This window comes from Lactuca saligna, chromosome 1 (genome assembly GCF_052625555.1).
Source record: "Lactuca saligna cultivar CGN05327 chromosome 1, ASM5262555v1, whole genome shotgun sequence".
NCBI lineage: Eukaryota > Viridiplantae > Streptophyta > Magnoliopsida > Asterales > Asteraceae > Lactuca > Lactuca saligna.
This window is the reverse complement of record NC_136417.1, coordinates 73,710,497-73,721,566: the sequence shown is the minus strand read 5'-3', so window position 1 is coordinate 73,721,566 and position 11,070 is coordinate 73,710,497.

Genomic DNA, 11,070 nt, shown 5'->3' with positions numbered 1-11,070 from the left:
TAGTAAGTCGTCGTTGTGTAGCACTGTAATATTGTTTTCAAGCTTGTGAATAAGAATAATCGCTCTTTCTTGTGGATGTGGGCCTTGACCAAACCACATAAATATTGTTTTTTTATGTGTGTATAATTTATTCTTGTTTCCTAATGACAAGTGGTATTAGAGCTACAAGCTTCACTATTGATTAAAGAGATGTCGTCCCATAAATTTGAGTTGGAGAAATTCAATGGTTAGAACGAATTTCACTTTATAGCATGTCAATCTTGAGTAAACAGGGTTTTTTTGTGGAGAAGTAACTCGAAAAGTCAAATTATAAGAAGCTATGTAAAAGGAAAGCAACACATTATGAAGTTCAATTTCGGTCAACACAAAAGCAAGAAAATCCTTGAATATATTCACTCGAATTTTTGGGGTTCCTCTCTAGTGAAATCTTATGTTGGATGATCATGCTTTGTGACTTTCATAGATGACTATTCAACGAAGGTTTAGTTATATTGTCTGAAGACAATAGACGAAGTGCTTAAAAATTCAAGGAGAGTGAGACTATGTTTAAAAAAATAGATAGGAACCAAGTCAAGACATTTAGAATGGATAATAGGTTAGAGTTTTGTAATGCACTGTTTGACAACTTCTGCAAAACAGAAGGTATAGCGAGGCATCACCACTAACAACTTCTACAAAATAAAAGGTACACACCTATGCAAAACAAAGTGAAAGAATGGATGAACCATTGACGTAACATGCAAGATGCATGCGGTTTTTTTCTGATTAATCGAAGCAATTCTAGGAAGAAATAGTACATGTTACTTAATATCTCGTGAATAGGTATCCCTCAACTACGATTTATTTAAAGACTCCTCAAGAGCGATGATCTAATAAACACTTTGGTTATTTTGGTTTACGTATATTTGGATGATTTTCTTACGCTTATATTAATGACAATAAATTGAAGTGCATATCTCTAGCATATGCAACTGGAGTAAAATCTTATCGGTTGTGGTGTATAAATATAGGAAAGACTATAAATTTTATAATTAGCAGAGACGTTACCTTTGATGAATTTTCTATGTGTAATAAGAGAGGAGAAAGTACGTGACTTATATGGAAACCTGAAAACATGATCAGATTGCTAACCTCAAGGTGGGGTTTGTAACATAAACCCCAAACAAAGTTGTGATAACTGAAGAATAGGAAACCAACATTTAACATCCTAGACGAGATGAACCTCAAGATTAAACCATGCAACAAGAGTATAGAGATACTAGTGTCGAGTGAGAAGAAAATGAGGATGATTCTATAGCAAAAAGAAGGCATAAAATGAAATTTCAAATTCCTATTAAATGTGATGGATGTGTGAATTCTTGTGGCATCGTTTCTGTCAAATATTCACTGGCAACTAGTTGACAATGAATGAAGAAATGCAATCATTAAAAGTGAATGAAAGATTTGATTTTTCCGTTACCGAAAGAATAAAAGCTAGTAGGATGCAAACGAGTCTTTAAAAGAAAGGAAGGAATTACTAGATTTTAACCAACAAGGTTTAAAAACAATTGGAAGCAAAGGGGTTCTCACATAAATAAGGAATTAATTATCATGGGGTTTTCTCACTTGTCGTGAAACATAAAATGATTTGGATATTATTAGCCATGGTGAGTGCAATTAATATGCAGTTTAATCACATTGGTGTCAAAGAAAACATTTATGCATCATTGTCTAGATGAGCTTTGAGAAGATTTGCATGAACCAACCAGAAGGGTTCATTGATTCAAATAAAGATCATGTATGTTTGCTGAAGAAATCTCTTTATGGTTTTGTGATAGTCTCCATGGCAAATGTACCAAAGATTTGATTTTTTTCTTGTTTAACATCTGTATCCTTGAGGTATGAAAATGTGAAGTAAAATATGAGTTTTGGGAGGGTCACAACGTGAGGGAAACACCGCCACGTCGTGACATGGCCGCGTTTATTGGGATGGATCATTTGTGTTTCATGACATGACACTATATAGGTCACGAAGTGACACCTGATCAGATGCAAATCCCTAATTTCGAACTTGGAACCTATTCGCAGGACATGAGGGACTAGGGTTTCCTTCACCCTCAGACCTTATCACCTCCAAATGATCCTTTAGCCATACCCTAGCCCTCTTAAAGCTTTTGAGCTCACTTTCGCAAGCTTCTGGTGGTTTCGAAGGAAGAAGAAAAAGTTTTGGTGCTTAGTTTCTCCAAGAAATTCCTCATCATCCTTGTGTTCAGCTTCTGGACTTCTTGTAAGTCCTCAAACTTTCACCTTTTTGTTGTATGCTTCTTGGATCTAGATTTTATGCCATATGCTGCCTCATTTTTAAAGATAAAATGAGTAGAGGAGATAAAGTTTGCAATTTTATGATTTCACTGAGTCCCAAGAACATTATATCTCATAGATCTAGGATGTGGTTGTGATTTAGGAGCATTGCATGAAACTCTAGTTCATATTTCATCTTTTGACCTAGATTTGGGAAAGGACATGCACGAGGCATGCATGTCCATAAAGCTTGCATTTTTAGGGGTCATTAGGGTCCCCAAAACCCTTCTAGAAGTTTTGGAATTGAGACTTTAAGGATTGAGTGCTTAATGGTTGACCCCATTCCTTATGTTGCTGTTAAGGACCTAGAGTTAAAGATCTTTGCTTATTAGGTTGTCTTAATGGATAAATTTGTAAAATTTATCCATCAAGACCTTAGGAAGAATCAGACTTGAGCTTTAAGCTCTTGAGATGGATGGAAAATGGCTTAATCCATTAAGTTGTTGAGACCCAGATTTCACGACGTGACGTCTTGGTTGTCATGACGTGGCGACCAGGGGTGCAACTATTTTTTCACATCTTGCGATGACGTGGCCAATAAGAGGTCATGATGTGGCGACGCTATGATGTTAACTTGGGAAATTGACTTTGACCATTGAATTTTTGACATGGGTTGACTTTTGGTCAAAGTGTTAGTTCTAGATTATAGACTTAGGTTGGACCTTGTTTGATTGATAGGTGCGTTGTCGCACTGGTTGCCTAACAGTTAGTTGTGGTTTATCTGACTTCGTGAGACAGGTGAGTCTTCTCAGTATACTATGCAAGATGCTAGCTGTCTTGGTGACTCTTGCATTTTTGTCACATCCCAAGACCAGGTATGCCTCATTAACCCTTGTTCTTTTGTAATTGTCAAGTTTGGCCCTTCATTTGAGAAAACATGGTAAATGAGTATGCAGGGCGTACGCGTGTGTACGCTCAGCGTACTCATGTGCGTGATTTGGACGCGGAGCCACCTAGTACACTGGGCGTACCTACGTTGAGCGTACTAGGCTCAGGGTGAAAACCCTAATTGAGGGATGTGTCCCTATTTAAGCAACATGATGGCCTGATTTCGGGCCGCCATTTCCACTCCTCAACCCTTTCATAACCCTAATTTTTGTTCCTTAAGTTTGAGTGTCCATTTGTGAGCTTCTAAGTGTTCTTGTGGTATCCACGGAGTGAGGAAGGAGCATTGAGGAAGAAAGAGTTGGAGTCGAGGCTTTGGATCTGAGCTTTTCTGTGGTTGGAGGTATAAAGCTCAAAGCTTTCTCATCCTTTTTGATTTGTGCATAAAATGATCCATTTTAGGGTTTTTGGTCCCAAAGCTTGTAGCTTTATGAGTTGTTGAACTCTAGAGCCTGATATATGTCCCTTTGAGTGTCCTTAATGGAGTGGATTCATAAAAATGGAGTCTTGGACGTTAAAACCACCTCATGCATGAGATATGAGCTACTTTGAGAGTAAAGAGTGAGAGTTTTGGTGTTTGGGACTTTATCAGCCATGCAAAGGCTTAAAGTCACGAACTTTATGGAGTATGAGCCTTTAGGAAGTCCAGATCTGATAGTAGAGCCATGGTCTTAATGGGTTAAGAAAAAGAGGGTGGAAAGAACAAGTCTGGGACGTACGCCGAGCGTAATCCCAGTACGCGCAATTCCCGATGCCTACATGGCGAGGCAGTACGCCCAGCGTAAAGGGACTGTACACCCAACGTACGCGATGCAGTTCACTTTTGTTGACTTTTAGGGTTTGGTCAACTTTTGGACTATAGAGGCCATGGAAGGGTAAAATGGTCTTTTATCCTTCTGTGAGTTAGTAGAGGGTTATCCTAGCTTCCTTGAAGGTCGATTATTAATTAGGGATAACTATTGTATGTGTTAGGCGGAGGCTAGACCAGTGATTCGTGTATCAGGTTCATTTGCTTGCTTACGAGGTGAGTCTTCTCAGTATACTTACCATGAGTGGTAATTTTGTGTGACCTGAGGGTCTTGTATGCTATTATTGAGTATTGTGATATCCTGCATTATGTCTTTGTGATTTATACTATGTATTATTCTGAGCTTAATGAGTTAGGACCGGAGGGTCCACCCGAGTGTGGGACCGAAGGGTTCCACTAAGACACACTTACCGGAGGGTCTTATTCGAGAAATATCCATGAGAGGCTAATGTGATATGTGTGGTATTTTGGGGAACTCGCTAGCTTTGTGCTTACGATGTTGTGTTATGTGTTTCAGGTACTTCTCAGGATCAAGGGAAGGCGCCGGCATGATTGTACACATGAGATGGAGTTTATGTTTTTCTTTGGAGGATCTTGGATGTTATAAAACAATTTATGAATTTGCTTTTTTGACAATGTGAAAATTGTGGTTTTGGATACGTGATATTGAGAATTATGTGGTTATGAAAATGGAAAATTTGTTTGGAAATTTATTGTGTTACAAGTTGGTATCAGAGCCTTGGTTTGAAGGATTCGGATGTACTTTTAGGTATGTCTGGACTCAAACTGAGGATTTGAGAAAATTTTCAAAAGAAATGATTTTTCAAAAAATGAGAAAGAGTTTTAAGAGAAAACGAGTTGGAGCAGTGTGTACAATCAGCCAGAGCCCGAACGGTGATTTCCCAAAATACCCTTACTTATTGTGTTATGAAATATTTATGAGATGTTAGGGATGCACGCTAGAGGATAGGCTAGGTATTTCATATTTTAGGGCTAGAGGTGCCTGATTTGTGATGCCTTAGCCTAGGAGTTGCTGCTATCTGTTGTTTGTCTTGAGTATGTGTTGAGTAGGGGTATCTACCAGGAATCACTTAGAAAGAGTTCTGAGACGAGGGATAATCTTGGAGAGATATCTAGATGAGTATATAAGGGGTCTACTGAAAGATTAGTCTTATGTTCGTGAGAGATAGAGTGCTTGTGAATTGGAATCCTAGGAGGAGGAATTGGGGTGACTACAAGTTGGTGTGGAAGGTAGTATTGGGCCTGCACTACTGAAAGCACCGGATCTGTAAGCAGCCCAAGTAGGAATCCTTAGGATGCTATGGAGCAAGTAGAGGCGGGTAGTCGAGTGTGAGTATACTTGAGTTAGTCTATGATGATTTGCATGTTGTGTTTCAGAGACATCACAATGGGTACGCGCCACAACCCCAGGAGTAGTGGGACCAGTGACGAGGAGATCTGCAGTATGATTCATGAGGAGGTTGTAACATCTTAATTTTCAAGACCAAAAATTTTATTTTTGGCATAACGATTTATAAAAACAGTTTATAAGAAGTCATCATTGAGTTACTTCAATTCATAATACCATAGTCACATCTCTCAAAAATCATATCATCAAAATAGTAATAATGTCAGAGTATAATCCCATGGATCTCAAAATGCAGAAATCATGTGTGTACGATGCATTGCTACCGTGTCGGCTCCTTCCCCTTCGTGAAGAGGTACCTGAAACCAAAACTGAAAACCATAAGTACAAAGCTTAGTGAGTTCCCCCATCATACCACATACCATATAATGGCTATCTCTCGGTATCTTTCAATCGATATTTGTCTGGCTTAATTGGGAATTGGACTCCCTTTCGATATCTTTCAAACTAGTATTGGGAATTATCCCCCCCTTCGGTATCTTTCAACCAGTAACCGGGAGCTAACCTCCCCTTCGGTATCTTCCAACCGATAATTGGGAGCTAACCTCCCCTTCGGTATCTTTCAACTGGTTATCGGGAGCTAGCCTCCCCTTCGGTATCTTTCAACCGGCAAACGGGGTCTATTTCACCCCCTACCACTACCACATAATAACATATCATAAACATACTGCTAGGCATGCATGGGTTCTAACGACCCCTTCAGTATCTTTCAACCGGTAATCGGGGACTATTTCACCCCTACTACTACTAACACATATATCATAGCATCCTAGCACATAAAGCATATCAAATAGTGGCAAACCAGATCATTATCACAAAGACAATCATCTCAAACATAATCACCTACGGGCGGGCCATTATTGGTGCCTTAGACCCACCTCCACTAGAAGGTAACTCACCTCGTAAAGCTGCGTGTCGAATCTCACTGAAAGTAATCTCTAACAGTTGCTCAGATGACTCCTGGCTATCATAATCACAATAACACTCAATCAAAATCTATAACACTACTTAGGGTAAAATGACCATTTACCCCCCTTGGCCTAATTTGACCATTCATAAGGCCCAATTCGAACTTATTAAACCAGCCCACTTATGGCCCATCAAAGACGCCCTAAGGGCCCACTAATTGCCCAATTTTCTAAATTGGGCCGCTTTCTCCAAATGGGCCCATTTCAAGTCCAAAAGTTCTAAGTCCAAATATAATAATTTAAAAAGACCATACATGGCCCAATAGGCCCAATGCTCTACTTCCAGATTCTCAGGCCCAAAACTATAATCTACAGTGGGCCACGAGGCCCAATTGTCCAGGCCCAGTCCCCTAAGGCCCGAAAGCCTAATGTAGCCACTCTGCATGCGTACACACGACGCACTTGGCGCGTACGCCCAGTGTATGCTGTCGTTGACCGCAAACGGGAAGTTGACTTAGTACGCGTAGCGTACCAGGGTGTATGCTTAGCGTACTTGCCAACTTTCTTGAAACTTCATTTGTGACTTAATCCATTAAGTCCTCACATCCAAAATGTAGATCCATGTCCTTTAAGACCTCCTAATCCATAAAGTCACGAACTTTATGTGCTTGCATGCATATTTGGGGGTCAAAACATGATTTTGGTCCTTTAACAAGCTTTATGGCCTTCAAACACTTGCATGGTTGTGGCTTAACCATCAAGGTCCAATTTTTATGACTCTTAGTGCCTCTAAGATCCCAAAAGGACAGGTCTTATGGTCTAAATTCATCAAGATGCAAGAAGCCTCAACAACGGAGTCCAAAAGTGGCATAAAACACCCCAACATCAAATCTAAACATGCAATGATCAAGTTTGAAGCTTGATACATCAAACGAGTCAGAAATGGTGCTAATCTTATGGATCTACAAGCTCCTTTTGAATCCTTGCTCCTTCTTCAACCTCCTTCTCTTCTAAAACACCAAAATCACACAAAGAAGCTCTCAAATGGCAAAAATACACACAAGTGGGTTAGGGTTTTTGAGGTGGCTGCTTAAGGGTGATAGGGAGGCTGGTCCAAGGACATATTGTCCTTTAAATAGGGATCAAACCCTAAAAATTAGGGTTTAGGACTATGTGCATACGCTGCGCGTAATCTTTGGTACATTGGGCGTACATGCATGGTCTCCCCGCCCAATTCTTTTGAATACGCTGAGTGTACCTGGCATGGTACGCCCGCGTAATACCCTTCTCAGCCCAATTCTTGAAGCCCAACTATACTGGACCAAACCAAAACAACCCATTATTCAATAAGATAAATAATATTAATACCTGGTAAATCCCGGATGTTACAAATCTTCCCCACTTGAATTAGACTTCGTCCTTGAAGTCCGTTGCTGCTGCTGAAAATAACTCGGGGTAGTGCTCCATCATCTCATCTTTCGGCTCCCACGTCCATTCCGAACCCTTGCGGTGCTGCCACTACACCTTCACCAGCTCTACTTCCTTGTTCCTCAGGGACTTCGTCTTCATATCTAGAATGGCTATCGGTCGCTCGATGTAGTTTAGGCTGTCATCCACCTGAATATCTCCGAGAGGTACCATTGCAGAGTCATCTACTAGGCATTTCTGCACCTGGGAGATATGAAAGGTATTGTGGATCTGGCTAAGCTCGGCTGACAGATCCAGCATATACGCCATCTTGCCCACCCAGGTTGCAACCCTAAAAGGACCGATGTACATGGGGCTCAACTTGCCCCACTTCCTGAACCAGATGATACCTTTCGAAGGTGACACCTTCAGGAGAACCATATCCTTGATCGGGAACTCCAAGTCTGATTGGCGTCTGTCGGCGTAGCTCTTCTGCCGACTCTGAGCAGTCTAAAGCCTGCTCCTGACCTGCTATATCATCTCTATCATCTTGAGTACCACTTCGACACTCCCCATGACCCTTTGTCCAACCTCACCCCAGCATATCGGGGTTCTACACTTCCTCCATATAACATCTAAAGGGAGGACGGTCAATACTCGTGTGGTAGCTATTATTGTAGGAAAACTCTGCCAAGGGAAGGTAGGTATCCCATCTACCATAGAAGTCCAAGACGCATGCCTGTAGCATATCCTCCAGGGTCTGGATGGTCCGCACACTCTGACCATCCGTCTGCGGGTGAAAAGTCGTGCTAAAGTGTAGACGAGTACCCAACTCATTATGAAATTTCTTCTAGAATCTAGAAGTAAACCGCACGTCCTTATCAGAAATCACGGATACTGGTACTCCGTGTCGTGCTACTACCTCTCGAATGTAGATGTACGCCAGCTTCTCGGCCGAAATGCTCTCCTGGATTAGAATGAAATGGGCGATCTTGGCCAATCGGTCCACGATGACCGAAATCGAATCCACTCCCTGTGCGGTCCTGGGAAGCTTCATGATGAAATCCATAGTAATATCTTCCCATTTCCACATGGGGACATCCAATGGTTGCCTCTCGCCGTTGGGCCTCTAGTGCTCGGCCTTGACCTTCCTGCAGGTCAGGCATCTCTTGACGTACTAGGCTACGTCAAGCTTCATGCAGGGCCACCAGTAATCCAGATGAAGATCTATATACATCTTCTTCGCCCCAGGATGGATCGAAAACCTGGATTTTTGGGCCTCTTCCATCAAAATTTGCCGCACTCCGCGCCAGTACGGCTCCCAGACCCTCCTGTGCAGGGTCAGCAACTCGCGACTGTCATAGTCAAACGAGGTCACATGCGCCTCTCAGATCTGCTCCAAAATTCGAGTCACCACCGTCATCCTCAAGCAAGTATCTCTAATCGGGGCTGCCTTGCGACTAACCGCATTGACCACAACGTTGGCCTTCCCCGGGTGGTAAATAATCTCACAATCATAATCCTTCACCACATCAAGCCACCGACGCTGCCTCATGTTCAGATTCGGCTGATCCATGAGGTACCTTAAACTCTTGTGGTCCATGTAAGTGGTAAATCGGACCCCATAGAGGTAGTGTCGCCAAATCTTGAGGGCGAAGACAACCGTCCCCAATTCCAAATTGTGCGTCGGGTAGTTCGCCTCGTGAGGCTTTAGCTGACTCGAGGCGTAGGCAATAACATGCCCTCTCTGCATCAATACCGCACCCAACCTTGAGATGGACGCATCGCAGTATACCACAAAATCCTCTACGCCCTCTGGCAGGGCGAGGATCGGCGCCTCGCATAGCCTCTGCCTTAATGTCTCGAACGCTGCCTGCTGCTCGGGCCCCCAATGGAAGACCACAACTTTCTTCGTCAACCGGGTCAAGGGTACGACTATCTTAAAGAATTCGTGAATGAATCTCCAATAGTAGCCTACCAACCCTAGGAAACTCTGAATCTCAGATGGAGACTTCAGAACCTCGCATTTCATCACGACCTCCACTTTGGCCGGGTCGACCAAAATACCATTCTGGTTGACAAGGTGCCCAAGAAACTGCACCTCTTGCAACCAGAACTCATACTTGGAGAATTTGGTGTACAAGCCCTCCCTCCTCAGGGTATCCAAAACCTCTCGCAAGTGCTCCTCATGCTGCTCGTGCGTCTTGGAGTAAACCAATATTTCATCAATGAAAACTATCACAGACTAATCCAACATCGGTTTGCATATGCGGTTCATGAGGTCCATGAATGCGACACGAGCGTTGGTGAGCCCGAAGGGCATCGCCACGAACTCATAGTAGCCATATCGAGTCCGAAAATCAGTCTTCTGTACATCGTTATCTCTGCCCTCATCTGATGGTAGCCTGAACGTAAATCTATCTTGGAAACCCAAGGTGTTCCCTGTAGCTGGTCGAATAGATCATCAATCCTCAGGAGTGGGTAATGGTTTTTCACCTTTACCTTGTTTAGCTCCCGATAATCTATACACATCTGATGCGACCCATCTTTCTTCTTCACGAACAGAATCAGGGCTCCCCAGGGTGAACTGCTCGGTCTGATGAACCCTTTGTCTAACAGCTCCTGCAGCTGTGTAGACAAGTCCAGCATCTCGGGAGGAGCCAACCGATATGGTGCCTTGACTATCGGAGCCGACTATCGGAGCCGCACCAGGGACCAGGTCGATCCTAAAATCCACCTGTCTCTCCAGAGGTATCCTAGGAAATTCCTATGGGAACACATCCGGGTACGCTCGTACTACTGGAACATCCATCACAATTGGCTTGCCCTCTTCTCGGGTATCCATGATGTAAGCGACATATCCGGCGCAACCTTGTCGAAGGTAGTGCCTAGCCCTCATTGCTGAGCATAAAGCTGGTCCACGATGTGTCCACTCGCCCTGAATCACCAGCTCTCCCTCACCTGGGGTCCTGACACGTACCATCTAGGGCTCAACCAATCCATACCGATGATGACCATGTTCCCACGCAATGGTATGGGGACCAAGTCTACCAAGTAGTGCTCCTCGTACAGCCTAAATACGTAACCTCTGAAAACCTTGATGCTTGTACTGATCAGTCATCAGCAATCTCGACCTCTAAAGGGCAATCCAACATGCCCGAAGACTCCGGGAACCTCTTGCTAAGTGCAAGAGAGAAAAATGATCGGGTAGCACCTGAATCGAACAACACCTGAACTGGGATATCGTTCACATGGAACGATCCTAAACAAAACATATACCATGGCACATCAATATT